The sequence below is a fragment of the Mustela nivalis genome, assembly GCF_964662115.1.
Source record: "Mustela nivalis genome assembly, chromosome: 1".
In the NCBI taxonomy this organism is placed as follows: domain Eukaryota; kingdom Metazoa; phylum Chordata; class Mammalia; order Carnivora; family Mustelidae; genus Mustela; species Mustela nivalis.
The window spans coordinates 183958882-183986146 of NC_139020.1; the positions used below are offsets into that span (position 1 = coordinate 183958882).

The 27265-nt window shown below is 42.5% G+C and overlaps 1 protein-coding gene and 1 long non-coding RNA gene across 9 annotated transcripts in view; one reads left to right on the forward strand and one right to left on the reverse strand.

The window, feature by feature from the left end:
* LOC309862833 (uncharacterized protein) overlaps positions 1–27265 on the forward strand; it is a 472598-nt gene that overhangs the window by 287074 nt on the left and 158259 nt on the right. The window lies entirely within an intron of this gene.
* The window catches only part of LOC309862847, a 385689-nt gene that overhangs the window by 124907 nt on the left and 233517 nt on the right, over positions 1–27265 (reverse strand). For 6 of the 7 annotated variants that reach the window (XR_014310741.1, XR_014310742.1, XR_014310743.1 and 3 more), the window contains exon 3: positions 18309–18429. The exons of the other annotated variant lie outside the window; for it this stretch is intronic. This is a non-coding gene — a long non-coding RNA (uncharacterized lncRNA). The remainder of the gene's footprint in view (positions 1–18308; positions 18430–27265) is intronic. 7 annotated transcript variants of the gene reach the window in all.

Consider the following 27265-nt stretch of genomic DNA (forward strand, 5'->3'; position numbering starts at 1 on the left):
TGCACAACTCTAATAATACCACCGTCTAGTATTTCCGCAGCTCAACCCTGGAAGTTTGCGACGACATGGCATCACAGAAGAAAGTGTGATGTCAGGGCTGCTCTGTATCACTAACTCCCCACATGATCTGAGGGAAGTCTGGGCCTCTCTCTTTCTGGGACTATGACTACATCAGTACTCCAAGCCCTCATTGTGCATTAGAGTCACCTGGAAAGCTTTATAAATCTTGCCTGTACCTCACGTCCAAACAATGGCCCCAGAATCTGTGGGGGAAAGGACCCAGGCAGAGGTATTTACCAGAAGTTTCCATGTGATTTAGCACTAGATGATCTCAAAGGTCCCTTCTGACTTTGAAATCCTCCCTGTCTATGAAATTCTTCATCCCCTGCTTTCTGACAACTTAGGGAGACATTACGGAAGGCACACTCGAGAAGGTGGGGTCAGTGGGAGATGAAGTATTGCCAAGACCTGCTGCTCCACTCTGGCAGTGTCTTTGTGAAAATAGTAACTTTTTTTTTTTTTTTTTTTTTTTCCTGACTGATTTATGTGACAGTTGGAAAGCAGCCCCCAGAACAGGCTGTTCCTCCCCTCAGTACTATTAGCATAAATATGTGCACAGGGCCTTTAGCTCCTGCTTCTCCCTGTGTAAACGAGGCTTAAGGGGCCGTGAAAGCCGGAGGCTGAAGAGAAACCGGAGAAAAGGAAGTGTAGTTAGAGGCACAAGAATGAAAAGGGGAAAAGGACAGGACGTTGCTAAGAGACAATGTCAAGCTGGGCCATGGGATTAGCAGCCAGTATCAAAGCAAGTACTTCTTAATGGTATGTCTTCCAGGCGGGCCTTTTCCAAGTGCTGGTGGAGGGTGAGATTATCAAAGCAATTCCATTCCAAATCGCACGTAAAAGGCCCCTTTCCTTCTTGGTAGGACCCAAGTAGTAGGTGGAAGCTAAGGGATTTCAATACACATATCTTCTAGCTTGGGGTAGAGTAAGACTGGATTCTCTACCATGGAACGTAGCAGACTCTTTAACATGCTAATAAGCGTCGAGAATCACTGAGAGATAGACAGAGCTTGCAGCCTGCCAAAATTATTTGCAACTTTTTACTTAGAGGGGACATGTGCTTTCCAAGATGTGTTTGAGAAACCCAGATATAAAAACCAACTACTATAATATTTAATATTCCTGTACTAAGAGCATTACATGAATTATGTCTTTTAATCTAAGCAACAGCGCTATGAATTAGGTACCTTTCTTTCCTTCCTTGTGCAGGTGGAGAAATTAAGGCATTGAGAGATTTCGTACTTGCCCAAGAGGATACAGCTAGAAGGGGGAAGGGAAGGAGGTTGAGCCCTGGGGTTACAATGATCTGGATTCAAATCCTGGTTCTACCATTTGCTGGAAGGACACATTTAAGTTAATTAACCTTTCTGAGTCTCAGTTTCCTTACTTGCAAATTGGAGAGGATAAACTGTGCCTTGTAGAGGTGTTGAGATTATGGCTGGTGTGTATAAAGTGCATAGTGGACGCCCCCTAAATGACTATAGGGATCATCATTATCATCTTGTATTTCATATTGGAAAAGGGAGCTTATAAGTGGTGCCTGGAAAAGAATATACATTTTGGTTAAATGGCATGAAATAGACAGTGGGACTGGGCACGTGACAGGGGAGGTCAATGACAAAGCTCTCCTGAGGAAGGGAAAATCCTGCTGCTGTTCTTCAGGTTGAACATACTCATTCTTAATGACCAGGAGGCAACAGAGACTCCTTCAGAGTTTAACCAGGGGGAGGTGGCAGACTTGAAGGCCTCATGTGCTGGGAATCGGCAGCTCCCATCTGGTTGGGCATCAGAATCCTCGAGGAGCTTCTTGAATCAAATTCCTAACCCCTGCGCCTGGAGATTCTGAGTCCGCAAGTCTTTGGCAGCCCCTGGGAATACGTATCTTCTGGACCTTCCAGCTGATTCTGATTATCTGTCCGCTTTTAAAACCACTAGACTCCATGAAAGCTTGGGAAATCTTGCGATGAGTTACCCAGCAAGGACTCAGAGGAGCCTGGTGTAATTATTTTTGGAATCCAGAGAGTTTGTGGCCTTTTCTTGCATAAGCACCCAATAGCTTTCAAACATCTGGGCATTTGAGGAACAAATTTTCCCCATGCTTTGTGCTCGGTGCAGTGGCCTGGGTTGGCGATTTGTGTGGTGATAATAGCATTAGCTGCAGCACCAGGTGGGCTTGGGTTCAAATCCCAGGACTGGGGAGGGGCAAGACATAATACTAGAAGTCATGAACAATAGACAACAATATTGTGAATAGTTAAAGTCTATGCCATCACTCAGGACAAAAGTAGGAAGCCAGACTGGATAAATTAAATTAAATTAAATCAAATTAAATCCTGGATTATATTTTAGTAATTGTTTTTATGATAACAGGAAATAAAAACACAAGAAATAAAAACATTTCAGTATTTTCGTGTATTGATATTTTTATTTTCTTGAATAATATGTAGGTGAGTAACATACTCACGTCTGGCTTTAAGTTCATTTTGGTTTTTCTATCAAGTAGAACTAAAACTCACTGTAGGATATATTTTTCTCAAAGTGATGATTTTGAGCCTATTAAATATTTATACCAGCATTTTTTCTTAGGGGGATAAAAGGCTAACCTTGGGAACTGTTACCTGCTTCTTGTCTTAACATACTCATTAGTATGTTTCTTACTTGGGAATGGAATTCTTTGTCAAAATATCACTGTAGGGCTCCTGGGTACCTTAGCTGGTTAAACATCTGATGCTTGATTTACGTAGGTCATGACCTCAGGGTCTTGAGATCGATCCCTACATCAGGCTCTGCTTAGAATCTGTTTGAGATCTCCCTCTGTCCCTTCCCCTGCTCATGTGCACTCTCTCTCTCTTTCTCTTAAATAAATAAGTAAAATGAATCTTTAAAATAGCACAGGGGAAGGGAGGGAAAACTGAATGAGAAGAAATCAGAGAGGGAGACAAACCATGAAAGACTCTGGACTCTGGGAACCCAACTGAGGATTACAGGAAGGGAGGGAGGTGGGGGGATGGGGTAACCAGGTGATGGGTAGTAAGGAGGTGATGAGCGTTGAGTATTCTATGCAACTAATTAATTGTTGAACACTACATCAAAAAGTAATGATGTGCTATATGCTGGCTAATTGAACATAATAATAAAAATAAGTAAATTGAAAATTAAAAAAAAATAAAGTATCACCATAATATGTACTTTAAAAAGTAAATTTCCAGTGCAACCTCTTTCTAGCTGTGTAATCAGAGGCAGTATTCTTAAATTGCGTGAGCCTGGTTCTTCATCTCTAGTGATAAAAATAGTGCCCATTATAATGGGTTGCCAGGAACATTAAGTAAGAGGACTCATATTGAGTACTGGTGAAAGGTTGGCTTATAGCAAAGGCTTAGTTAACAGTAGCTGTCATTTTCATTATCCTGTCCCAATTCAGCTTCCTTTGTATCTGGATGGTGGTGGACAAGTAACAGTGCCTCCCTGAGCCTCATTTTCCTCATTCATGAAATCGGAATGATTATGTCTACTCACAGTGTTAGCCGCAATAATGGAGGCACTGCTGCTTGAGAAACCCCTTGCAGCCTGCTGGACATGTCGTTAAGTATGGAATGAATGCCAGCTGATGTCATTTGCAGGAAGGATGGGCGTTTTTTGTATTTGGATCTCTTGCGTCATTCATTCCTTCACAAACACTGTCAGGGGTCTCAGTCAGTTAAGTGTCTGACTCTTAATTTCAGCTCAGGTCATGATCTCAGGGTCATAGTTTTGAGCCCCAAGTTGGGCTCCGTGTTCAAACAGGGAGTCTGCTTGAGATTCTCTCTCTCCTTCTCCCTCTGTCCCTCCTCTGCTCACATGCTCTCTCACTCACTCTCTCTCAGGTAATAAACAAAACAAAAACAAAAACCCATGTCAGGACCCCCCATCATAATACTTGATATGTTTCTTCGTGTATTTTGTTGCCCTAAAAACATAGTGCCCTGAAGTTATGATATCACCTTTTTCTGTTCTGAAAGAAGGGATCCTGGGATGAGTGAGAGTCTAAGAAGCAGGTAGCAGGATGAAAATCCTATACCCAGCAAGTCCATAGCCCCCCTGCCTGTGGGGTGCTGCCAGGGTAAACTAAATGTCTGCTACCATCTTCTATGGGTACAATCTTTTCTCCATGGCTGCTGTTTGCCACCAGGCAGTGTGTTGGGTTCTAAGGATGGGCCCCTAAACTAATAGGCATATTCTCTGCCTTCACGGGCATTCTAGAATAAAAGAAGGAACTCCCTCTTTTCTTGAGGTGCAAAGCCTTGAATTGAGGGAGCATATTTGGCACAGGCTGAGAAGGCAGAACGTGGCATGTTTACAGAGCCAAAGGAAGGTAAGCATGGCTGAAACATAAAAGGAGAGAGGGGATGTAGAGAGAGATGAGACTGGGAGGGATACATCTGGGTCTAACATGCCTGGCCTCCAAAGCCATCATAAGGACATGTTAAGGATGTTGGAGACCCACTGAAAAGTTCTAAGCAGGAGGTGACATGATCAGATTTGGGCTTTAGAACGATTACCCTGTCTTCACACTGGGGGAAAAAGTGTGTATGTAGAGAGGCATGGGGGAGGGATACTTAAGTTTTCTTATATCTGATGCCAACAGTTGCTCCATCCTCTTGGGTGAAGCCAAGGGCAGTGGAAGAGGTAGGAGAACAGGAGAATGTAAAGTCAAACATGGCCATCATTTACTGGAAATTTGGATATATTGGGTATAGTACTAAATAGAAATGTACGTGATTATTGTGATAGGCAGTTTTCTAAGATGGCCACTAATCGTTCCCACATTCCTGTGCAGGTCCCTCCCCTAAAGCAGGGTCTGGATCTATTGACTTGCTTCTAACAACCAGAATATAGCATGAGTAATGAGATGGCACTTCCATGACTGACTGACAAGAAACTGTGATTTCTGTCTTGCCATTGCTTTCTTGCTTGCTCTAATGAAATGCCCCATGGAGAGACTCACCTAGCAAGGAACTGAACGCTGCTTCTAGTAACTAACCAAGGGTGAGTGAAGCCTTCTACCCACCCCAACCAATGGCACTGCTGCCTGCCAGCACCCACTGAGTGAGTTGGGAAGCAGATCAGACCCAGTGGGGAGGACTGGGGCTCCATCCAGCACCATGATATTGGCCTGTGAGAGACCCCAAGAGGGAGAACTCTGTTAAGCTGTGCCTGGCTTCCTGACCCCCCTCCCCCCAGAACCTGCGAGATAAGCAATGTGCATGGTGTTAAGCCACTCAGTTGTGGGCTCAGTTATTATACTCCAACATAGAACTCTCACAGGGTTACATGATCTTACAGAAGGCAGGAGAAGACACAGTAGTGAGGAGGGGGAGGGAGTAACAAGAGTGTCAGAGTGTCAGGGAGAGCAAAGATAACCAGCGATGATCAGGAAAAAGAAAGTACTGAACCTGACCAGGAAGGGGTGTGAGTCTGTGGGGGTGACGTGAAGTAGAGGAAGTCCATGCACAGTTCCTATATGATGCAACCAAATTTCAACTCCAGCTCCCGCTGCAGGTGGGAAGGATGACCTTTTGAGGATGAATCCCACAATCTGTTTTTGCTTTCTATTTCTCATTTGAATTTTGGTCTCAATCTTAAGATCCTGTGCTTCTAAAAACGCTCCTAAAGGCAGATATTAATGAATTCAACATCTGGCTTTGCAGTGCTGATCCAAATTCTTTCTTCCCTTTCTCTGGATGCTGTTCCCAGGGATGCACTCCCTGTGCCCTTAAGTGCATCTTTTCTACGCATTGTCTGTTGTCTTTGGAGCCGACTTGGGAACAAAAGGAGGGATCTACACGCGGTGAACTGGGTGTGTGACATCAGAGACTGAGTGGAGTTGAGTTCAATTTCTTCCCTTGCTTGAGTTTCTTACTTAGGAAAGACTCCTAGACGGCCGCATGACATGCCTGGTACTTCCCCTCGCTCCAGCTTAAACTAGTCCCTTTTAGCTCAGAACAGGGAAAATATCAAAGAGTCTGGAGTCACCACTTAATTGCTGTGTGGCTTTGAGGAAATGACTTAACCTTTACAAGCCTCAGTTTTCTCTACTGCAGAATGTGAGCAGCAAGACCTCTCTCTTGGGGCTGTTTTGAGGAGGATGAAAGGAGTTGGTGCATACTCGGTGCTGAGCAAGGGTTTGGCACGAACCCTTTTCTGAAGCCCGTGTTGATGTGAGAAGTAGCTTGCCTTCTCGAGCTTTCCTACCTGGATAGCAAACCCCTAACCACTCTGGAGGCTGCCAAGCCAGCTGCCTCAGACATGTCATAAACAGCCTGGGGAGCAATTTGCTTTCAAAGAGAAACAGGCAGAGGGAATAAAAACAAGACAGCCAGCAGCGGGCCCAGCCCTGGGCCAGGACGATCTGGCACTTGGCAGCAGCCCGGCTAGAGGTGCACCGCCCAGAGAGAGTGCCTCTGCAGGACCTCACAAGCTCAGGGCCGTCCTGAAACTCCACACTCCAGGGAAGATCTGTCGGGGCTGCCCCGTGGCACCCGCACGAGCCTATTCGAAACCCAGCCTTGCCTGAGATTACCTCGCTCCGGTTTTTATTCATGCCACCACCGAAGCCCGCAGCCCCTTCTGTCACTTGAGTTTGTTTTGTCTCTTTAATTCTCTCTCTGGTGGGGGTGGCCTGTCAGCCCCTAAGCAGCCGTGGCCAGCCCTGCATCCTTCCAAAACTTGGGGAATAGCTAGATGCTGGCTGCTGTGGGCACAGGGCTTCCAGTAGGGGCGTCTTCTCTCTGATACCTGTTTCTGTGTTTTCTTTCTGGAAGACAGTTTTAGGGCTCCTGGAACACAGATCCTGGCCTCCCATCCTGATGGTGATGTGGCTGGCTGTGTTTCACTGTTGACCTCTCAGGTCACCGATGACCTTCTTGGAGAGGCTCTCTCTGATAACCCTTTCTAAGCAGACTCCATCCTCTTCAGAGAGGCTTGTTTTCTCCATCACCTGTTTATTGGCTTCTAGCACCTCCTGATATCATTCTGTTTACCTATGTCTGTGTCAGGAAGTTGTCCATGTTCCCCACCAGAGCACAGCTCAGTGTGGCAGCAACTTCACCCAGCCCCCCTAACCCTTACATCCTTATCCAGCCTATGATGAAGGGATGGTTATCCTTCTCCCCACCTTACAGATGAGGAAACTGAGGCTCAGATAAGTTTCTGAATGTCATAGAACTAGTTAGTGGTAGAACAAGAATTAAAACCAGGCAATTGTCTCGGGAGGTAGTCAAAAACCACGTCGCTATGGCGCACTTGAACTGTGGCTCATTCAAACTGAAATGTACTGTAAGTGTAAAGCACATACTGGATTTTGGATTTTGGATTTTGGATTTTTAGTACAAAAAAAAGAATATTAAAATATCATGTTAACAATTTTTGTATTGATTTTATGGAAATTATAAGCTTTTAATATACTAGGTTAAATAAAACAGAATATTATTAATTTCACCTGTTTCTTTTAAAAATATATGTGGTTCCAGTTGTATTTCCACTGGACTGCATTGGTCTATTCTTTTTTGTTTTTTTAAAAGATTTTATTTATTTATTTATTTATTTGTCAGAGAGAGACAGACAGCACAAGCAGGCAGAGTGGCAGGCAGAGTCAGAGAGAGAAGAAGCAGCACCCCCCAAGCAAGGAGCCCAATGCGGGACTTGATCCCAGGACCTTGGGATCATGACCTGAGCCAAAGGCAGCCATTTTAGCAACTGAGCCACCTAGGCATCCCTGCATTGGTTTATTCTTTTAATCACTTCACATAGTAACAACTGAAATATTAGTAGCCCTGACATAATGTCACTATTTGTGCCAATAGTGACAATAAAATTCATAGTTACCCAGTTTAGAAATCCCTTTTCTGCTTTCTACAGTCCAAGTGTTTAAAAAAAAAAATGCCCTTTAATTTACCTGCATACATTAGGTGCTTATGCCGTGCATACCACTGCACAAGGTGTTTCTTGATGCTGTTAGAACTATTAGAACCTGCAGTCATCAGGAAGTTACAGACACCCAACTGAATTGTCAACGGAGTAAGAGAGGGGGGTTAGTTGGGAGAATTGGGGGTTGCTCCCATATCTGAAGGAAGAGCTGCATGAACAGTGATGGAGATGGGACTCCATCTCCCCCTCTCAGTTCTTTTTGAGTAGTGATTGGTTCCATTTTCTCTATCAGTTTCCTCCTGTGGCTGGGGGCAGATCTGATGGCTCTTCCAGGCTCACTTCTCTCCAGTTTCATCACTACCTGAGTCTAAGGGGGGCCTCCACCTCAATCCCAAATAGGACTCTTACTGGCTTAAGTTGATCATACATGGATTTCTCTGGCCAGTCACCCAGAGGCGGCATGATGATTGGCTCAGCCAGGTCACGTGGTCATCATATAAACAGGTGGGTGAGTTAAACTGATTAGGAACCTCTCTTAGAAAGAAAACCTGTGGAAGGGATGAAAGGAATCAAAGGAGATTCTTTTTGATAAAGGGAAGTGTACTTGGCAGACAAAATGATGCGTTCATAGTGTCTTTCTGGATGCCATTGTCTTCTCCGTGGGAATGAATTTGAGAAATTATAAATATTTCTGTAAAAGTAAAGATGATGCTAGTACTGAATATCAAAGATATTAGAGAAATTTAACAGTAAAGTAAAAGGAGAGTAGAAGTCTTTTGTGCGTATGTAAGGAGACTCAAACATAAGTGTCCCTTTAAGAATGCTCACCTTTGTCCCTTATGATTATCTGTGTTCAAGGAGGCAGCCCTGAACACAGAGATACTGGATTGATGAATATACTTGACTGTTCGCTGCTGGAATACAGCTGCTCATTTGTTGAGTACTAACAGTGCAAAAATAGAATTAAAAACAGTTCTGGTCTGCTGGAGGAGCAATCTCATCTAGGTAGTATTTTCTGTTGAACAAGGTGCTCCTGAAAAATCCCTTTTAGAGAAACTAAATACTCTCCCACTTATATAGTCAAAATGTCTCTTTTTTCCTTAAAAAAGAGACTCGGTTCGTCTACACACACAGATAGGCTTCGTCTTCCCTTAGGGTTCAGCCCTCCCTTTTTCTGCTTTATGTTATAAAGCTGTCAGCCCACTGTCATCACACTACTACCTCTAATATCCGAGTGTACTCTTTCTTTGTCACTTACTCGTGAGAGTCATTTTTGGACACATTTCATTAAAATTGAGAAAATTGGGCTTCAGGACCTGAAATATAATTAGAGTTGAATATGCAAATACTAGAGAGATCTTGGATTAACTTACAGGACAACCTATCCATGCCCAAAGAACCCACTGGATATTATGAAATACATACATATCTATATCTGTATTAACTTCATAGGGAGCTAGTTTTAAAACTGTGCGCTCGTATCATTGTTCATTCTTTTCTTTATTGTTGGAAAGATGTAGTAGGAGTTTATTCTGGTTGGTTGTTTTGTTTTTTTTTTTTTTTCTTTCTCCCCTAACTACTCAGTTTCCCAAAGACAAAGAGATGAAATTCTAACTTTTCAGCTCAGATGCAGGGGTCTTGTCTAAACTATAAGGGCAGAAAGAGCTGCTCTTTGCTATGCATGCCTGAAGCATTATGAAAATAAGAGTCAGGTTTCTTGGCTGGGAAGACCTCATTTGGAGGAAAAGAGCTGGGGAGAGACGTTGTCTTAGGAGGTAACTCGGGCCTGCTGTACGTTGTATATCATCATCATATTCTTGGGAAATGTATGAGCTTATGTTTCCACTACCTCATCTTCATTGTGCATCGCGGAGGCCAAAGATAGGTAGGCAGAAGGGACCGCCTTTATAGAAATACGTGTAAAGAAGTTTCCTATAGAGGTGTGGTTTTGTCAGATAAAACTTGGGGGTTTTGCCTGTACCAGTCCTCATTACACAGTCTTTCTAATTTGGGGCAAATTGATGCTTTACACAAATCATTAAAAATTAGTTCTCTAATGTACGTAGCCTCTTTGGAGTGAAGATCAGAAGAGACATTTTTGAAGGTGGGGGATGGGGGAGAGGGGGCATGTTTTCCTTCCTGGGAGCTTTCATGTTTAATTAAATCTGTAAATTAAACATTTTTACCCTTCTCGTTTTAAACCCCAGCCAACTGGTGTCTTGCCTTTCTGGCACGAGAAGCGAAGCTACATGTCTAGCTTTGCAGGTAATGGTGACTCATTGTTGTAACCGAATGGGAGGGGAGACAACACACACACAAAAGCTCTCCTTACTGCAGAACACAGAATGTCATTTCTGGAAGAGTCAGTAATTTCTAGTTAAACCCTGCCAGTTTTATCTTAAAGGGACCATTACATGGCCTTGCTTTTGTTCGTTTATGATTTTTATATCTGAGCTTCTTTCAGAGCCCAGAAAAGGAATGGCTCCAGCCATCCATACAGAGGGCTGAACACTCTTTGTAATGATTTACCTGCAAAAAATGATGCTGATGATGTCAGTGACCATGAGATTTAAATACCCACTTCACATTATTTCTTCTTGAACTGGTCATGTTTAATTTCAGGCATTGGAAGGAACCAGAGCTTTTAGCAATTAAATGCCCAGTTATACTTTCTTTTCTAATTGAGGCTTTTTTTTTTTTTCCTACTCTGTGAGATAGAATAGAAGTTTTCTTCTCCTAAGGTGTGCCCCACAACTCTGTCTTAATACTTTGGATTTCTGGAAAACAGCTGGCACGTCTTTATCTGGAACTGTAAGAAGAAATAATTTGGTATTAAATGATGAAGACTTTTCTCCCAGTCTAATCAAGGACTGAGTCAAGTGAATCCCAGTTACCAGTAACTTCCTGGGTGTAGGCCAGGCAGTTCGGGATTCACAATCCCCTAGCCTGTTCCCAACTCATGGATTTGTACATCCTGTTCCCTCTACTGACAACTCCGTCCTCACTCCCTCTTCTCTGGATCTCTCCTACTCATCATCCCTGAATCCACTATCACTTTCTTGATACTGCCTGGCTAATTTTGGTCTCCATGGCATCCTATGTCTTTCTTGTGAGAAATCATAATTCATTAATCAGGGAAGTATTTGTAGTCTTCCCTAGGACAGGCGCTAATAGCTATTAGATATGGGTAGGAACAGGGCCTAGCTCTAGGTCTAAGACATATTTTGTTGAAGGAGCCAGTGGATTCACTGGACTCATTTCCATCTCACTCTAGGGCAGAGGGTCTCAAGCTTAGAAATAACTAGGAAATGGGCCCAAATTGAAGCCCAGATACACTTCAGAGGTCAAATTGTCCAACCTCGGCCTTACAGTCTGACCTCATCATTATTCCAACCCTTTATCCAGGTTTTGATAATCTTCGCCAAGAGTATCATCTCTGTTCATTGTTGCCTCCAGTGGGCTCTAAAAACTCAGTGAGTATTGGTGCCTATGGCATCCATTCTTAAAGATGCCCCTCTCCCCTGCCAATCCTCTCTTCTTTTTTGCTCCCTTCCGTATTTGCCTCCCATATTGAATCAGGGCTGGTCTAAGATGACTACCAAGGCTAATAATGTATGACTTTGAGGCTAGGTCATAAAAGGCATTGCAGCTCCGGCTTTAGTGCCGTAGATAACTTACTTTGTCCAAATCCAGCCACGGTGCTAGAGGACTCAGAAACAGCCCTGCGAAAAAGCATGTGTGGGAAGAAACTGAGGCCTCTGTGAGCACCATCTGCAGCTTATGGACAAGCCCCCTGGGAAGTGGACCCTCCAGCCCCAAACCTACTTACAAACACCAGTCTCCGGGTTTCATTGGCCCAGACAGAAGCTGAAATACAATGGAGGTGCTTTCAGATGCTTCATACCTTGTTTCAAATGCCTTCTCCAAAAGCTAGGAAGGCAAGAAAGTTATTTTCACTCATAAAATACTGGCTAAAAAATCATACTTGGAATTCATTGCAACTAGAGTAATATAATATAAATTTTATTCTCTCTCTATCCAGTTAATTTGAGTCCAAGAATTCAGCTTGTTGGATTAATTGCCAGTTCCAAAGACCTCAACCCAATCAGCAGCCTTCTCTTTATATATATATATATATATATTTTTTTTTTTTTTTAAATTTCTTTTCAGCGTAACAGAATTCATTGTTTATGTACCACACCCAGTGCTCCATGCAATTCGTGCCCTCTATAATACCCACCACCTGGTTCCCCCAACCTCCACCCCTGCCCCTTCAAAACCCTCAGATTGTTTTTCAGAGTCCATAGTCTCTCATGGTTCATCTCCCCTTCCAGTTTCCCTCAACTCCCTTCTCTTTATATTTTCATAGTTATTTTCTCATGCTCAGAGTGCTTCAGTTAAAGGCAGCTATGCAAATCCTTCTTCACTTGGCAAATAGGCTCTAAAATTTTCCTTCAAGATACATTGTCATTTTTCCAAACTTCATCCACCTATTGTGCAGTCCAGACATGGCCACAGGTGAGGAATAAACTTCACCTTCATGGAAGAAGATGGCACAAAGAACCTTATTTCATTAAAAATGGTGGAAGGTGGGTCATATCTACTCTTAGCATGAAAACTATGAGGTATTGAGGTCTCACCCTGCAGGTTTTGTCCCATTTTGCATCACTAAGCACTTTCAACCTTTTCATTTCCCCTCTTACCAAGTGGCTGTCCTTTCTTGTCATTAAGGCTGACCCCAGCAGGGAACATTTGTTTCTTTGTTCAGGATGTTGGGGCTACCCTGGTCTCTTTTAGAACCCCCACTAAATTCCAAGCCTCAGGGTCAGAAGTCATTTGATTTGAATTTTTAATAGTTGTACAGTTGTATCTTTTTTTTTAAAAATAATACATGCTCTTAGTACAGATAAATGCCAAAAGATATAGAAATATATAAAGCAGTAAAAACAATCATCATGTCCCCATAGTTAAAGCTTTTGGTCCATATCTTTCAAAGCTTTATTTTTTCTCCTTTTGTGAGCAAATATATATGCATAAAGAAAGTTTTCTATAAATGGAATCCTTTAATAAATAGTACTATATAACTTTTAAAAATATGAATAAATGGGCGCCTGGGTGGCTCAGTCAGTTAAGTGTCTGCCTTCCATTCAGGTCATGATCTCAGGGTCCTGGGATCGAGCCCTGCGCGGGGCTCTCGGCTCAGTGGGAGTCTGCTTTCCCCCTCGCTCTACCTGCCTCTCTGCCTGTGGATTCAATCTTCAGGGCTGAACTTTCGAGTCTAAGCTCTTAGCTACTCTCCATGTCAATGTCTACAAATCTTCTCAGTCTTCATGATGGTGCTTGGTACCAATTCCCTCCCGACTTGTTGGCTCTCTGTGCTGAATGTCTGCTCTAGACCTTCACTTGCTCACTTGTTTCTCTTTCCCTTATGTGTGCCCCCTGCAATTTACCACAGCCTTGGGCCAACTTTCTGAGCTTGTTCCATCCTGATTTATTTGTGGACTCTGAATAGCCTTTCCCTGCTCTCAAGGTGTATTTTGACCTTGATAAACTTGTTCTCTGTTGATCTTTGACAATGATGGAGGTGAGGAAAATGGGTCTAAATATATTTTGGGGGTCCTAATCATGATATCTGTGAGTTCTTTCATCTTAGCAAAAGGCGTATTTAAAGGATAATGTTCCCTTTTTTCTCCCTCCCACTCTCATTTTGATTCTGCTCATTCCTAACTGGGTTCATGGTCCCTTCCTGAACTTTCTCTAACAATGCCTTGGGTGTGTCCATGAAGCTCTTAAATCCTTCCCCCAAGAAAGGGAAAGAAGAAAAGCATCATTATATGTGGGCTGGGGGTGGGGGGATAGTGTGGGGAATTGGGGGGCACAACCAACCAACTGGGCTTGGTTTCCAGACAGGGAAGCCAGAGGAATGGCCTGTTGCTCTCCTAAATCTGTACCGTGTGAAAATCTGAGGGCATTCTCAGCTTCCAGCCAGCCATTAGCCTGTGAGAGCATGCTGTCTGAGAATGAAACCTAACTCTTCAGAGAGGAGGCAGGGTGTTGAGTCTCCTTGTTGGCTGGAGTAGAGTGCAGTTTTCCCCCCGTGGAGAGCAACAGACCATCACAGCAGCATCAAGACTTTGGAAATGGTGGCTTCCCAATTGGCTTGGTGGCAGAGAGCCCTAGGCTCTTCACATGGTATCCTCTCTCTCTCTTTCTCTTTCTCTCTCTCTCGTAAGTAGCAGTTGGATTGCAGCCTCTGAACCATCACATCTCAGATTAATTCCATTTCTTGGACTTACCAAACAGTCTCCTTAAAGTAGCATTCATCATGCAGCATGAGGAGATGACTATTTTTTTCACTGTGGCCATTAAGATGGAGACGTTCATCAGGTGGAGGTGTTGCAGGGGTAGCTCGTAGGTGTGACATTGAATGTCTCTGCTATTGACCCATAGCGGCTGTCTGGAGTAATGTTTATAGGAGGATTCTGTGCTTATTTCCAGGCCCAAAGGGCAAGAACACCATGACTGACTTGTCATATCTGCAGTGGGCATTAGACTGATCATGATAGCACGTGTGTCATGCATCTGTCAGAAGAATAGGTTGTGGAATAACAGAAGATTGGGGCGCAGGTCTGTAACTTTCTTGCCAGAAGCTAAACCATATGCAGTTGACAATTTGCAGAGCCTCAGTGTTCCCATAAACGCAATAAGGATTTTACCTCTTGCTTTTTGAGGGGATGATAAAGTTGTTGCCAAGGTATCCAGAACATTAAAGCTTTTCAATCAATAGAAACTCTCCAGCCATGTCACTGAGAGTGGTGGCACCGTGGCAAGGAAAGAGTATTAACTGGGGACAAGAAAATGTATGTGAGATAATCCTGTTGCACCATTTAAGTCACTATTAGTGACTTAATAGTGATTTTGAAGATTTTTTCTCTCTGCCTTTTCTTTTAAGAAAAGACGGGTTTTACAGTGATGACTGTGCTTTGAGTTTTCAGATGTGTTCTGCCATTAATGGAAATTGGGGCAAGAATCCAGACTCCTACCAACTTTCTTCATTATAAAACCCGATATGCAATAACATAACATAGCTCTCATACTCTAGAGACCACAATGTGATATAAACTAGTTTTTTCTTTCTTTCTTTCTTTCTTTCTTTCTTTCTTTCTTTCTTTCTTTCTTTCTTTCTTTCTTTCTTTTTTTCTTTTTTTCTTTCTTTCTTTCTTTCTTTCTTTTTTTCTTTCTTTCTTTCTTTCTTTCTTTCTTTTTTAAGATAGAGAGCAGACACATGTGTGAACTGGGCAGGGGGAGGGACAGAGAGAGAGGGAGAGAGAGAGAATCTTAAGCAGGTTCCATACTCAGCACGGACTCCGATGTGGGGCTCGATCCCGTGATCGTAAGATCACGACCTGAGCTGAAACCAAGAGCTGGATGTTTAACTGACCGAGCCACCCATGGGCTCCTTCTAATTTAGATTTTTTTTTCTTTAATTTCTGTACCCTAGGGCAAATTATTTAATGGCTCCGAGACTCAGTTTTCCCATTATTAAATAGGCATAATATTTACAGGATCGCCATGAGGCTCCATCACTTAGACAATTTCTGTGAAGGAGTTCCAGAGGCACTATTAATTTGTTTTATTAATATATCACAATTATTTTCTTGATGCATATAGCTTCTGATTTCAGTTGGTTAGAGGAACAACTGAAAGCAGATATCAGAATGAATAACCTGAAAATACCAATAATGATAGAGATTTCTATTTTCTGAAGTCCACTCAGTATAAGGAACTAGATTAGTTTCCACCTCCTCTCAGGGTAGGGTTGTCAGATAAAATATAGAATGCCCAATTAAATTTCAATTTTAATTTCAGACAAACATGTTCTTAGCATAAGTATATGCCAAATATTGCATGGGACATGCTTATAATAAGAAATTGTCATTTATCTGACCATTTTCACTGGGCATCATTTTTTTAAAACTAAACTAAAACTCTAACCAAGGTTTGCTGAGAACGTTGACTTAATCGTTGTAAACCACTTAGAAGAAAAAGCTCACACAGTAAGCGCTCAATACACAGTAGCAATTAGAGAGACAATGCAGTATAATGTTTTCCAGGGCAGGCTCTGGAGCCAGACTTCCTGCGCCATACCCCAACAGGGCCGCTTATTAGCTGGATGGCCTTGGGTAAGATATTGCATCCCTGCGTGCCTCAGTTTGCTCACCCCTAAAATGAAAATGACAGCCTTTTCCTCACAGAACTGCTACAAGTGTCCCTTATCTCATGCAGGTAAAGGTTTTAGAATGGCGCCCAAGGCGGAGACAATGGTTTAAAAACAAAACAAAACAGCTATTACAATGTTATTATAATTGCTGTACTCCTCTATCAGCCTATTTGACCTTCATACTTGACTGTGGCTGCTTACTGTACATACATATGTTTCCTGCTCTCTAGCAGAAAGGTTGTAGGCAGCTAGGCAGGTGTCAGGTGTTTCTTCATCCCCCTTGCATACAGGATGTATCCAAGACCAAAGAGGTCACTAACTTGCCTAAGGTCACACAGCCAGCACTGAGGTTAAACTCTCTGACTCCCTGACTTTAAGACGGAATCTCTTTCTACTCCAGTAGCTGACATCTGTGATCTACAGAGTGGGGATGATGGCTCAGAATTACAACAACATCATCTGCTTGATGCGTGAGCACTCTGTAAATTCTAGAGAACAGGGGTGCCTGGGTGGCTCAGTGGTTAAAGCCTCTGCCTTCAGCTCAGGTCATGATCCCAGGGTCCTGGGATCAAACCCCGCATCGGGCTGTCTGCTCAGTGGGGAGCCCGTTTCCTCTCTCTCTCTCTCTCTCTCTTTCTCTCTGTGCCTGCCTCTCCCCCTACTTGAGATCTCTGTCAAATAAATAAATAAATTTTTTTAAAAATTCTAGAGAACATTATCTGAATATTAGAACAGTGTTATAGTTTTGTGTTTGTAAAAGAAATCTTAATCCTCTAAGATCTCCTGAGTTCTTCACCGCCTCTCAGATGGGCAGAGCTGACATGATTGCTGCTGCTTGAGGCAGAGGAGGGCAGTCACAACCCGGGAAGCTGATATGACTTGCTCAGAAGCACCCCGCAGAATAAGAAACAGTGGGTATGACTGTAATCCACAGTTTCGAAGCCCATGTTTGATTTCTGACCTGTGGCACTTCCCTCATTATAAACACATTCCTCTGTTAGAGCTTCCAACGTGGTCTGCTTTGGTTTTTATTAAATTAAGTGTGGCGTCCATATCCAAAGACAACGCGAGTGTTCTGTCTTATAAAAATTCCCTCTGCGTTGGATTTTTCTTTCCAGTTTATGTTTAAGATAATGAAAACAAATAATTCACAAATCCAGAGGAGAGATTACCAAAACAAACTTCACTGTTATTCTTGAGCTATAAGCCAAGCAAGCCAGCAGCAGAATTACTAGCAAATGTTCTGCAGCCCGCATTATCTGAGCATGCCAATTACAGAGCAAAGGCTACTCCACCTCTGAATTTCTTTAGGAATCGCAGGTATAATTTCGACCATGTCATTACAGCATTTCAATTTTCAATTATGCCCCAAATGGTACTTTGGCAGTCAAATGCATTCTGGGCATTTCTTTTTGGATTCCTGAAACTCTGGTCCATGTTGCTTGTCTCTAGACCACCATTAATATACAGCATGCTCACCCTTGAATTTCTCTCCACTTAAAAAAAAAAGAAGGCAGTAAGATGTTTATGGAAAATGCTGGGTTTGGAGGCTTTAAAAGGAAAGTGCTTTGAAAGACCAGGCAAGAGTCCAAGCTGACCTAAGGCCAAAGTCTCTATCAAAGCTGATGGTCTCCAGCCCGGTACTATAGAACGGAGCATGGAAGGGGTTGCCAATCCATGAATATCATAGGATAGCCCCTTGCCCTCTGAAATACCTTCCGGGGGCAGAAGAGTGACAGGGGAGGGTGTGGGGGCAGCAGAATTTCTTCTGTCCTCTCTCAAAAAGACTTAAATGCTAACCAGAAGTACTAAATTTTGTAACAGGATCAGGAAGGAAAAAAATATTAAAATTTGTAGGTTAAGATCCCCTCTCATTAGAAAAAAAAAAAAAACTATGCAGAGAGCTTGAAAGAGAAAGAAAGACTGGAAGGTAGTATACATACATGCAAATGTGGTTATTTCTGGAAGGTTGGTCAAAATTTTTTCATTTACAACGGACTGAATCTCAGCCAAAACTAGTTGAAGTTAAAAGAATCTATAGAAGAAACATATTGGCTCATATGACTTTTTGGCCAATAAATAAATGTTATAGTTTCAGGTATTGCTGGATCTAGGTTCTCACCTGTCACTGAAGAGCTTGCATTTTCCATGTTTCTTTCTATTCTCCCAGAAAGCTAGAATCTGCTTTCTTCTCTATTCCGAAGCTTCACCATTGGAATCTTCAAACATATTCATCCTTGGTCCTGTGGGTCCCAGAAGAAAAGAGTGTCTTTCAGTAGCTCCAGCAGAAGTCCCAGGAGAGAGTCTGCCCGGTCTGCTGGCCCAGGCCTGCAGCAAGGTCAATGCAGTGCAAACCACATGGCTTAAGCAGGATTACTGTATGGTCAGGAGAGTTGCCCTCAAATCATATGTCCTCTACTCTGCAATTTTCATCTGCTATTTGTTGGACTATTTTTTTTCTTTTCTTTCTTTCTTTTTTTTTAAAGACTTTATTTATTTGAGAGAGAGAGAGAGAGAGAGAATGAGAGAGAGCAGGAGAGGAGAGAGGTCAGCTGGAGAAACAGATTCCCAAGTAGGGAGCCCGATGTGGGACTCAATCCTGGGACTCCAGGATCATGACCTAAGCTGAAGGCAGTCCCTCAACCAACTGAGCTACCCAGGTGCCCCCATATTTTTTTCTTAAACAGTTTTTAATGAACCTGTATTATTTTATGATAGGATGTAAGTTTTAAAATTTGTTTTGAAACAGGCTGTGATATAGAAGAAAGGAATCTAAGAGATTCTAAGCATTCAGGAGACCTTGCAATTCTAATATCCCTAGCTTCCTTCCAAGTAAATGGAATTGGTAAAGAGCCATTTTGTCCATGAGAGCCTACTACCCTGACCACAGTTAGGGAACCCCAGCCTCATGATAGAAATAGTGTCATTCTGTCTCTGTGTATTAACTAATTTAATCTTCACAAAGTCCATTTAAGGTAGGTACTATTAATATCCACCTGTCACAGATGAGGGAAATTGAGGCACATAGAGGTGAAGCAACCTGCCCAAGGTTAAGTGGAAGTGGAAGAGTTGATCTTCACACCCAACAGATTGTCTGTCTAGGGGGTCTGTTAAAAACAAGATCTTGAGAGAAAGACCCAGATGCAGAGGAAACAGCAGAAGCACAAGGTGAAGACAGTGAGAGTGAGAGAGAGAACCCTGTTGTGAGAAGATCTCTCAGGACCTTGCCCTCAGAGCTGCTGTCATTTTGCAGAATAGGGGACATTATTCCAGCTCTTCATGAGCTGTTTTCCTGTCCTTCTCACTTCCCCTCATCTCTTGACAATAGTGCTCTGTTGATGCCTGATGTACTGTCCCCTTTCCCTCAGTTAAAAAAGCCTGAGTCATAAGTGTGACAAGGGAGCCATAAAGTCAAGCCAAAGAAAGGCAGTGAGCTTATTAATTTCTCTTCCCCGTACTCTCCTGAAGTTCCCTGAATGTCCCTTTTGCCCCTGCTTTCATTCTGCCTGGTATGACCAGGAGTAGCCAGCTTTCTGTCTCTTCTAGGGTGGCCCCTTGAGGGCAGGGCCCGGGTTTTACTAACTTCCGTAGGAGAGCCCTGCTCCATCTGCATCCTTCTGGTGCCCAGTAACCAGCTGTGGGATAAAACTCAGGCTCCTGCAGGATGACAGAGTCCTCTGTTGCGATGTCCCTGTCCCCAAAGGCCAAATTTGGCCTCTTCTTTCCCCTCATCTCCTGCCCCTGGCTTTGCCAAGAGTGAAGAACCAGCCTTCTCTTGCCTGACAAAGCCTTACAAAGTCCTGAGACGGACTCCACAGTATCATCCTCAGGGGACAACCTGAGTGAACCTTGTGGCTGCACCACTGGGTATCCCTCATACAGAGTCAGCAAATGGCAGTCCAGAAGGGGCCACCTTGGGTATGCCTCAAGGGGCTGAACTGAAGCCATTGGTTAGACCAGATGGCATAGACCCAGCAGACTTCCTCCCAGCAAGAAGTGGGTCCTAGCAACAGTGTGCCCTGTTTCTGTACATTATTGCTTTCTGGGACTGGGACATAAAACTTTGGAAGAGCAGGTCAGCATTCAGTTTTTAGGGGCTGGTTTTAATCTGTGAGGCCATTTGAGATCTTGGTGAGAGATGCTGAAAAATGAGATGAGACCGCTGTCTGATGATAGAATTCGATGAATTTCCTTAGTTTTCTCAGAAATCTAGTATCATTTGGTACTCAGCAAATGTTCTCTGATGCTTTGGGGTTTTTTTCTTCCTTAAGAGCAGTGAAACAGATGGAAAAACACACCAAATTTCAACCCAGCATGCTCCAGCTATAACCTTCCTTGCCAACCTTACTGTTAGTACTCTTCCCCTTCATTCAGGGTGCTCCAGGCCCCTGTCCTTAAATACTCCAATCAAATTCCCATCCCAGGGCCTTTGAACGTGCTCTTCTATCCTCCTAAAATCCCCTTCTCTCTCCTCCACTGAAGCAAGGAGGTGTCAGGTCATATTCTACCCCTCAAATATGCCATTCCAGATCACTCAGCCTTAAGTAATTCTTCCCCAGCTACTCTTTCTCCCATTATCCTTTAGATGACTTCATAACCTTTACCACCATCTTGAACATTTTCTCTGTTGGTCTGTTGGTATTGTATTGTCTGCCTTTGCTAGAATGTAAGACAGTCCACACAAGTGGTCCTCAGAGCTCTGTGTCTTTTTCTGTGCCTCCATATGACAATCTCTAGCTTGTTGTAGATGCAGCCTGCCATCACCATACATAGGGCACTGTTAGTATGGCATCCACTGTGCCCTTGGCAGTGGGGAAGAGAACGTTTCTCTTTCGCAGACAGCCTGAGTGAGAACCTGATTCTAAGTTTGGATCTTTAGGTGGCTTTTGGATGTAACATCCGAAAAGTTATGATCTCCCAAGGCTCTTTCTGCTGAGTCTGGAGATTTACATGTTTGGTATCTGGTGGCATTTATAGGGATTCTCTTTGGGGTTTTACAAACTATAGCATAGCTTTGGCTCCATGTGTTCAGCTAGAGGGTAGCTTCTGGGAACTCAGTGAACCAATTTTGGTCCTCAAGTACCGTTTCCACCAGGTATGAATGAGGACCCTATGTGAAAAAGCAAAAAGTAAAGAGGGACACCGGTGTGGAAGACGTGCTCCCACCCATCTCCCTGTGGCACTCACAGTTCCTGAATATGACAACCAGTGGTCTGTTGTGAGCACCTGCCATCTTTCTCTAGATACCATGCAGCGCAGGCTGGACACAGAAGGGAGCTAGTGGCCCTCAGGGTGTGACCGATGAGTGCTGGTGAATAAAATCCAGCTTCCTTACTCCTGCGACAGATCACCTCTGTGGTGGGCCTGCCCCATGGGTCCCCAGCAAGGCAGAGTTCCAGTCGCCTCCAAAGGTGAATTTGGAGGACTGGCCTTCTTCCCTTTCCAAGCTCACTTCCTTTCCCTGCCTCTGAGGCTTTTTTTTTTTTTTTTTAATTTTTATTTTTTATAAACATATATTTTTATCCCCAGGGGTACAGGTCTGTGAATCACCAGGTTTACACACTTCACAGCACTCACCAAAGCACATACCCTCCCCAATGTCCATAATCCCACCCTCTTCTCCCAAACCCCCTCCCCCCAGCAACCCTCAGTTTGTTTTGTGAGATTAAGAGTCACTTATGGTTTGTCTCCCTCCCAGTCCCATCTTGTTTCATTTATTCTTCTCCTACCCACTTCTGAGGCTTTTTATAAATTCACCTCCCAAATAAACCTTCTTGTACTTAAATCCTTATCTCAGGGTCTGGTTCTGGCTCAGTCTAATCCAAGACAACATGCTATGATTAAATATGGCCAAATAAACGTAGGAACTAAACAAAATGAAATAGAGATTTTTTTTCTCCCTGCAGGACCTCCCAGCCTCACTAATATACTCATTTCTATTGTGAGTTTTCAATACAAGTTTTGATGCAGCATTTCCTTTATTTGGCCATGTAAACTGAGGCTGTGGTGCCCCTTACAGGAGAATGTGAACTTTAGAACAACACCCTCTAGGACCACTTACCCCACTCTTCTACCTGACTCACCAGAGTGGGAGAAGCTAGGTGGCGGAGACCAAATTTTTGTTTGGGGACAGTTCCAAGGACTTAAAGCTTCATGTTGCTGGAAAAGGCTTGTAAATGCCCTTCCTCCACAGCCATCCACTAACTCTCTTAGCAGAAATGGTGTGTACAGATTCAAGCTTCTGTTCTGAAAGGAACAGAAAATGGCGTGGCTTTCAAAACCTGCTCCTTCTCAAGGTCACCCACCCAAAGTCCTGCAGTTTAACGTAGCAGTTTCATGCATCTTTTGTACTTCCCTTTTGTCATGCTGAAAGCCACTGGTTTAGAAATGAGCTAATGGGAACTGACCATATTGCTGGCTAAAGAATTGAGAATGACATGTCATTAATGAGTCACTTATTCACGTTGTTGGATGAAATACAGATGTGAGGGCACTTTGGAGCCACAGTCTAGCAAGGGAGATGGATAATGAACTCATAGTTACAAAAAGAACTAATTCCTATAAGTTTTCTCAATGAAAATGTGCACTTGAATGAAGAGAATATATAATGAAGAGAGTGTATAATGGAGTACAAGGAAAGCTTCCTGGAACAAGTGGCATTTGGGGGGAAGCATAAAGGGTGAAGAGGAGAGATGAGTGTTAGAGTTGGTGTTTAGGCTGGGAATGAGAGGTAGCCCAGTGTTAGGGAGCTAGTAGTGGGGGTGGGATGGAGGTTGTGAGGGAACCAGGTCTTCAACAGCCAGAGGAGGAGGGTGGGAACTCAATCGGTAGAGTGGACACAGGCCAGGTTAAGTTCATATTGATTTACCCCATGAGCTTAAGCCAGGAAAACTTCCTTAGCCTCTATATCTTCATCTGCAAAGTAGGATACTACTAGCACCAGCCTATGGGGTTCTAGGATCAAGTGAAATTAACACACGCAAGACCCTTCACAAAGTGCCTGTTACATAGCAGGTGGTCAATAAATGTTATGACTTCAGATAGTCATGTATTATTCATTATAATTTGTGGGAGAACAAATTAGTGGGCGAACCGGGACTCAAACCCAGGTTTTTCTTAATGGAGCCTTCTCTGTTAACTTCCTTGATAACTTTCCTTGTTTGATTTTATGTAGCATTTCTCAAAGAGGATTCTGTGAATTATTAGGTGACACTGCATATCAAGTTTTTGAAAATATTTAGGAATTATGGATATAGGAAAATGATTAAAAGATTTTTAGTAATGAAATGTATTCTGCAAATTTTTAGATGTCGTTATCCCACTTTTACTGTTTTAAGATTTAGAAGACTAGATTTTTTTAAAAAACAAAAATGGGAAAAACAATATTGTTAGATAATGAAATTGTGGGTGATTTCCTAGGTGAATTTATAAAAAAAAAAATTTATAATTGTTCCCCCAAGATGTAATGAACTTGATAAGGTTCCAGATTTTCTTCCTGGTCTAAAACTTAGGAATTACTCACTTCCCTATTGACGGAAAAAAAAAAAAAGAAAATAATGTATGCAAGACCCACCTCTTACCAGGAATTGACTTGAAGAACTATTAATCAAGTTTGAAAAAGAGTTAACTAGATGAATCTGCATCCGGGTCCACTTTGAAGAGGAAGAGGATGCTTTCCTGCTCTCAAGCGGAAGTCAGTGCGAAAGGACAGGAGTGGCCCATTTCCAGTCCCGGCAGGCTAGGCAGGACTGAGAGCACCTGGGGGTTAAATGACTGGCACAAAAGAAGAGTAGTTTAGCTTCCTGGCCTTTCTCAGTGATTTAGCTCAAATGCTTAAGGTATATTCCAGGGTGCAGTGGACCCAGGACTGGGCTTAAATAACACCATGGAATTATTGATGAAATCTTATATGCACCTTGGTTTTTGCTCCAGAGAGAAAACATGAGCAACAACATCCAGATTGCCCTTTGCAAGGTGTTAGCCACAAACATGCCACCAGCATGTTCTGGGGTAGACCCCACAAAAGCATTCCTCAGGCTTTTCAAAGAGCACAATAGCTCATGATTCCTTCAAGATTTGAAGTTCATCCTCAAGCATTCATCCATTCTTCTGTATACATACATCATCAGATCAAAATGTGCCCCAGACTGACTGATTCTGAGAGCTGAAAAGATGTTTGGCAAAGAAACCTCAGCGGTATTGAGTCAGAATGTTGATGCAGCACACGAAGCTTTAATTTGGATTAGGATGCTCCAGCTGAAAGAAAATTGTTTAATCTTGCCAGACTGCCCACTAACCCACATGCACAAAAAAAAAAAAAAAAAAAAAAAAGGTAAAAGAAAAAAATTAGCTTCAGTTCCCCCCAAATCTTTGTCTCAACAGGTATCTTTTGTAGCATCCTGAGAGTATCCCTATGGACTTTTATGAAGTACCTGCTAGGTGTCATATATTGCAAAGGCATGCCTTAAAGAGGATAAACTGGTAATTTTTCTAGCAAGCAGACTCTTGGCAAATATTTCTGAGGTAAATCGGGATTTATTTGAAGCCTAAGATAGAGGATGTGGGCTCCAGATGGTACTTATGTGAGTGAAAACCCTTAAGTAAAACAGAGCTGACCTCAGAGTGTAAGGAGCACGTATTTGCAAATTATTAGACCATCTGTCACTCGAGGACACTAGAATAATGTCTTTCATAGGAAATTGGGGAAGTTATGTGCCTCTTTTTGAAGGTCTCAGTTCTGAGAGAATATGCTCGTGAGGCATTCATTGATTTCAGAAGGTGGACCCTCAGGGTATGTAAAAGGTGCACTAAAATCCTCAAAAACTCATGATCCCCTTCAACAACCATGATCAATCACTACATTAAAATAATAAATAAATAGAAGAATATTTCCATGTGTTGGTGGAGGAAACATATGTACCATGGTAGCCTCAATGCCTGGAACTCTGAAGTTCCAGGGCAGACCTACTAGAGTTCGATCTGGAAGGTTCTAAATCATGTTGACAGCGGTAGGAGGTACCTACAAAGGACTTTGAAAGCCTGGATTTGGACTCTAAAGCACATGTCGCATATATTCTTTCTGTGGTTTGCCCTTCTTTCTTCCCTCCTGGATGAATGCTGGCCACCATTCAAGATTTTCTTGGGCAAAACTGAGTGTCTCTTCCTCATTCACGCAAAGCACTACCTACCTTTCTCAAGGACAGTCCATTGTGATTCTGCAGCTGCTTCCCTACTAGACTGTGAGTACACCGACGTCAGGAAACAAGTCTTACTCATCTTAACACACCATGGCACCTGTCACAGTGGCCAACACAGAGTAGACCCTGACATGGTTTAGGTGATAAGAAACTGGAAAAGGAGAGAGACTTCTCTGGGAACGTGATGCATTTCTCATCAGTTAATTCCCAAGTTTGCGGGGGTGGGTTGTTATAGTTTTAGCAGGGGGAACCCAGAGAGGATCAGTGAAAGATACTTAATTTTCTGGCAAAGTTTTGAAAAAAGTTCGGGGACCACCTGGCAAAGTTCTAGAAAACCAGTAATAGGCAGTAGTACAGTTATATAAATGCACCATGAGGTAGAAAATTACATTTTATGTGGGTTTTTTGTTATGACCAGTGTAGTAGCTAAGAGTGTGGGTTGGGGGTCAAAATAAGTGGGTTTGGTCCTAGGGCCTTGTACAAATCATTTAAGCTTTCTGAATTTCAGTACTGCTATTTACAAAATAGGGATAATATCATTATCTCATGGGATCATTTTTTAAGTTAAAAATTAATATATATGAATTGCTTACTTCCATATTGGCAAATAGTAAATGCTTAATAAATGCTGGCCATTCTAATTATTAACAATAATATATGTTTAGCATTTTGGTTGTCACATAGGTTTAAACTAAAGATGTTTACTTACACTTGATCCAACAAAACTTTTACTTGGTGCCTATTGTATATGTAGTATACTGTATACAGGGGCTAGATTTAGGAAGATGAATGGTCCTATCACTGAAGTCTTATAACTAAAACTAAAAGGGAAGACTAAAAATTAGGAAGCAAATCATTTCAACATAGTGTTGTATGTGCTATTAGTAAAGTTATTAGCAGAGCGCCATGGGAGACATGTCCAACAGATTTTTTTGTGTTAATTATGGTTAGTTGGTTGAGATTGACTGCTTGGGGATGCTGTGTTCAGAAGGATTCTGAAGCTGAGTCCAATTTCTGGGGACAAAAGTGCGATGATTAATTAGCGATGTCTAACACAGATGGAAGTGAGCGGATCAGGGTCCAAGTGCCACACATAAATCTCTAGACTTTTACCTATTGAAAGGATAACAGGGAAGATATTTAAGAGGAGGAGACATCTGCATTTTATGGCATTACATATTCTTGAATTGAGCGAAGGAGTGATATCAAAAAACCCAGACACTCCTGGATTCACATCTGGGCTTCGCTTCCTTTGCTTTGTGCAACTTACTAAGCATTTCTCAGCCTCACTGACCACAGAAGTGGAATGAAGGGAATAATACATCCTTATTGTGTGGATTAAATGTGAAAATATCCAGCAAAGAGTCCAGGCCTCAGTAGGTGCTTAACAAATAATATTACTCTTAAAATGATTACAGCCTTCCCAAACTACCTCAGTATGAAGACATCTCAGATCTGCATTCTGCTCGCTCAAATGAAAGACGCAACCCCCACTTGAAAGTGAAAGAAAATAACCATTTAAGTATTTTTATCTTGGTGAAGCCACCACCCAATAAAGGAGTCATGAAGAGAAGAATGAATGAATTTGACTCTTTCTGGCATAACGTTTAGCAGCACAAGTAATCCTCATTCCAAAAGATTACCTTTTCAAGTACATCTTGTCTTTTTAGTAGGTAAAGTCTGTGAGAGCATGTTATATGTCTCCCATGGGTTCTGTAAATCCCCAGACATACATGGTGGTTGCTTAGTGAGTAATAAAGATACAAATAGCCTCCCAAAATAAGATGGGTATTAAATTGATTTCATTTAGGGGATAGGAGTTGTAAAAACATGAGAATTAGAATATTTGATGCTTACATGTTCTCTATCAAGCTTATTCTTA